Raw genomic sequence first — 5,121 nt, 5'->3', positions numbered from 1 at the left:
AATCCGTAGATTTGCAGTCATCCTTTTTCTTACCATTGCTTATTTGTGTTGTTTCGACTTCATCTCCTGTTCATGTGGTTTTTTTTGTGTAAATTTACTTTCATCTGCTACGAACTTTTCTTCTGTTTCAGTTTTTCCTTCCCATTTGCATTTACCAGAGTTTTCGCACGCAGTTTTGTTGGTTGTGTGTTTTTTGAATTTTTCTGCTTGGTGGTTTAGTTCCGCTGAATTTGCTCTATGAACTGTAACAGGCAGTGAAGAGGCGGCGATGGCGAGCTTTGCTAGTGTGTGCGCGGCAGCGGCTTGTGTTCTAAGAAGCGAAAGCTCCTGTTTTAATATTGCTAGACGCTGCTTCTTTGTGTGCAGTTTGTCAATCTTCTCAGCAGCTACTAGGATGTTCGCTTCCCATGTTATACCGTTTTTACCGGACTTAAGGAATGGTACTAGCGAAATGCATTTGCTGTTAGGTATGCCATCTTTTCAGGTTGCAGCTTCGGCCTTGCCTAAGACGAGTGTTGCCGTTTTCGTGCCTTCTGCTGCCCCATGCCATAAAGCGCCGTTAATCTTGTAAGGGCCTGCCTAATTAATCCTACTGTTAGCTGTTTTGGTGTGGCTCTCCCTCCGCAGCCGGTTTTTACTTGGTCCCAGATTTTCAGGCATCTGCTACCGTCGTTTTTGCTTGCGTCTTCCCATTGGGTACTTATGCCGGCCCCGCAGTGACCATGGCTGTTGGCTGTGTTGGAGCAGATGCAGCAAATTGCTACCGCTAGTGATTCTGCTATTGATTTCCCTTGTTTTGCTGCTTTTGTGCACCTCTCTTGCCAGTTGCCTTTGCAGTTGTTTCTGTCGAGATCTGTATTGTTGTCTCCGTAAAGTGCTGTCGCCAGCAGCTTCTTGGCGTCTTCAACGTCGCTATTGATGTCTTTGATAGCTTTTTTACATTCGTCTTTTAATATATTCGCCGCAGTTGCGTAGTGCTGAATTTGCGCATTGGCGGCGGCTCTAGCCGGTGTATCTTTTAGCCTTTCGTATGTTTTATCTCATTCTGGACACAGATCCGCTATTTGAGTCTTCTCGTTTTTCCATTCTTCTGCAGCTGCTTGTTGTATTTCTCCGCCAGCTCCTTTTGGTAATGTTTCGTCCATGTCGGCGTAATAGCTTTCCGTCTACGTTGAAACATTGTAATAAACTATTTCTTTGTGTTCCTGTGGCTCTTCTTCTGATATTTTCAGTTGATCAAGCGTGTTACGGGCCGATATAATGGTAAACAGATTGAAGAACGCTTCGTATTCGCGGACGTTGACGTTTGCCGCGCCGCTTCCTTTGTAGGGCAATAGCGTTACGATCACCAGTGCGGAAACCACGGCCTTTGTGTTCATTTAAGTCTCTGCGCGGCTACTGCTATGTTTTCCTTTGGGGAAAGACAGAATGGCTAGACGCACTCGTTCGCTATTGATGATATAAGTTATGTTCGCCTAATATAGACTTGGGGCTTTGTGTCGGCTGGCGTCTTTCAGTTACAATGGCTTGCGGTGTGATTGTGCTGTTTGCTTTGTGTCTGTGTTATAGTTGCCTTGGCCACCGGCCTCTGTCGACTGGTCACCGTTGTATAAGCTGCACATCGACTAGGTGTCGGCTCATCTAGTGCAAAATGTTAGCGGCGCTGTCCTGCCACTGCAGTTCTTTCAACCTCCTTATCGCCAAAAAACGTTGTTCAAGTTTATCTTTACATGTATAGAAGCGTTGCTCAGATTACACTTTTGATTTCTATTTCTAAATAGTCTTTTATTAGTGTTTTCCTAATTCCTCTCAGAACCTATTGCATAATTCTACTGTTCATATATTCACGATCATTATGTTAAATTTTGAAAATAATGTATACATTTCTGTGCACAATGATTCAAAGTTTATATTTTGTTCTTGCTTCTGTTTTTCGGCAAACATTGACCACATGATAAAGTTATAACAAAGTAAAGATTGGAATTTTTACGGACGCGATTAATCTACTGTTTCTGTATTAGACTTTGTTTCTCCGCTATGGGTGACCCGTGCTTAAGACTCAGTAATATGGACCCCTACATCGCTTTTGCCGTCACTTTTCGTTTTTTAATACGACGGGTTTGCTCGTATAAACAACAACTTCTATATGGGTTGCTCGTTCCTTGAAACGTCTTAGTGACTATGAAATATACGAACACAAAATTAGAGTAGTGTCTCCGCTGATATTTGCCACAGCATAGAGATCTTCCTTTTTTTCATAGACGCGGTTTCTTACTCTTTTTCTGCTGTTATTCTACAGGTGACGAGGTAAGCCTACTTTGTCACGGAGGATAGCCCTTGCGTCCTCATGCTGTCTGCATCCTTATTCTTCCGTATGATGATGATATCCACACTAGCTCTACGAAAAACGCTGCATATACTCTATTTCTAGTTTTTTTAACATTTCTCTTTTCCGTTCCCACACATTCATCATCACTCACTTACTTCCTTCCATTCTACACGATCTACTGCTTTTAGTGCTTGATATTTTGTCCATGAATTTAGTTTGCACCAGAAATATTATTATATTATTACCATACCTACACTCACAACACACACTTTTCATTATTATTATTATTCTCATTATAAATATCATTACTGCTTTTATTATTAACCTAAATAATATTCACAAGAAAATATAATAAAATAACTTAATCAAATGAGAATTTACGAAGTTGTCGTCTTAAATCACACTAATTTGAACCCATATTCCATTTTTTTACTTTTTTAAAAAATTCTCAAAGATTTCATAAAAGTTTTAAAATGTAATAATTTTGGAGGTTTCAGAAAAATTTTCGAAATTTAGTGGATTTCATAAATTTCATAAAATTGAACGAAAATTCTTATAATACTAAAATCCTTAAAACAGAAAGTCCACCAAAGCAGCGGCAATCAGAGCAAACTTTTTAGTTACGAGAAAACTAGAGGAGCGGCAAGCCGGAGTTACTGGGCCCTGTTCTTCGTTGTAGGTAATCCACCAACAAAAAGCTTTCTTGCCTGCAGGGGCAGTGCCCCGGACACCGTTGAATTTCTCAGGAGTATCGTAACTAGAGCAATTTACCCGTGATGTTTTATCCCCTTCTTTATTTTCTCCTCCTTTGTCTCCTGAATATTGTGTGGACGGCTGGCCCACTTTCGAGCGTTGGTTAAGCTGCTGTTGCCTTTGTCAAGTTTAGTCTATAAAAAAAAGGTTGATCAGCTGGTGCTCGGACGAGGGCTTGGGCTTGCGTCTAAAAAAAAACGGTGTGTCATTATATAATTAAAGACGGTGGAAAAAAGTAAGTTTGAAACAAAAAAATTGCAGCTCAAAATGCAGAGCTGAAATTTACAAAAGAAAAATGAACAAAAACGTAACAAATCGAGGAGATGTTTTAGGCAAAAAATATTAAAATAAAGATGTCTTCAGGATAAACAAAGGTTAGAGTCCGCACCAAAAAAGAGCCGTTGCATCACTTAAAAAAGAAACATTCCCAACCCTAACCAGGATAACCCTTCCTGGCTTTCTTCTTTTTCGCTTTTGCCAGTCCAATTGCTGTTCGGGCAGATTATTCAAAAATTTTTAAAAATTAGTTATCCAGCGTAAAAAAAAAATTAAATTGATGAAAAAACCAAACAAAAAACAAAATATACTCAAAAATGTCAAAAGGTAAAGAAAAAATTTACCCTAATAACCCTAAAAAACCCTAATCTTAAAAATTCCAAATTAACCCGAAAAACAAAAAATCCAAAACCAAAAATGTCAAAAAATAGGGAAAAACAAATGGAGCCGCTGCAGGTGCTTGAAAAAAGTGGGCGGCATAAAAGTTGATGGTAAAAAATTCTAAATCCGTCACCCCCTCCCCAAAAAGCCAAAAAAATTAGAAAAAAAAGACGAAAAACAAGAAAATCAACTTTTTTTAAAAAATGTAAAAAATTAACAGTTAAAAATTTTAATGTTTCATTCACGGCTGGTAGCGAACAAGGGTTATGGTTTGAATAAAAAAGGGAGCGCTGCAGCGGTCAAAAATAAAATTAAAATTATTAAATTGTTTTTGCAAAGGAAAATCGGGTAATAAAAAAATTGAAATTAAAAAGGAAAATTAAAACCCTAACCCTAACCTCTCTAACTAATCGTTTTCTTCTACCTTCTTTGGTTTCTGGAAAAAAAAATTCGATAAGAAAAAATAAACTTAGATTTAAAAATTTGTTAAAATTGAAAATTGGAAAAAACCTAAAATCCTAACCTTAAAAATTCAAAAAAAACCAACAACTAAAAAAGGATAATTTTATTCATAAAAAGATTTTACACGCGCAGAAAGCCTAAAAGAATAATTATTTCTCGGAGATTGATAAATGTGTTAAAATACATTAAATTGTTAACAAGAAAAAGAGGGGAATTAACACATCAAAGCAGTAAAAGCAGCAGCCATACTCAGAGCCAATTTCTTATTGACAAGGATACTGAAAGAGAGTCACTCAGGCTTGGGAAGTTTGCCTTCTTTGTCTGTGAAAGTTATCCAACCACATTTACAAGGGGCACAAGCTGGCAGTCCTTCATTCTTGTTTTTCACCAGATGTCTGATCCTGGTGGCTAGAGAAATTAGTTTGCCAGTCTTTCCCTCACGATTCTTGGCTTGCCTTTTCTAGTTCTTGTGTCAACTCCTTTTTCAACTCACATTTGTCTCTGACACCGTTAAAAAACACACCTCTGACAGTTGAACGGCTTTAGAAGTCTGGTGCCAGCGACAGATTGTGCCACTGAGGGTTAATTGCTTATTGTCATAATCTGCTGGTGACAAATGTTTCCCTATTTCCTTAATTTTCCCTTTAAAAGGAAATCGTTCTGCGCAACGAAATTGCCGCGCGCCAGCTTTAAAAAAAACAGCGTGCAGCCCCTTCGTCTACGCACCAGAGTTTTTTAAAAAACAAATTAAGCACCACTTCACGTGCGGAAGGCGAATAAGCGTTAGGGTCCGCGTCAAGAAAGAGCCACTGCATTACATTAAAAACATGGAAAACTATAAAACAAACCAAAAAAAAGAAAAATTAAAACCTTAAAAAAACTCAAGAAAAAAGGGGGAAAAAATTTAGTTACCAGAAGAC

Source organism: Trypanosoma equiperdum (genome assembly GCF_001457755.1).
Source record: "Trypanosoma equiperdum strain OVI genome assembly, contig: ctg_1234, whole genome shotgun sequence".
Taxonomy (NCBI): Eukaryota; Euglenozoa; class Kinetoplastea; order Trypanosomatida; family Trypanosomatidae; genus Trypanosoma; species Trypanosoma equiperdum.
Note: the sequence above shows the minus strand (reverse complement) of the source record.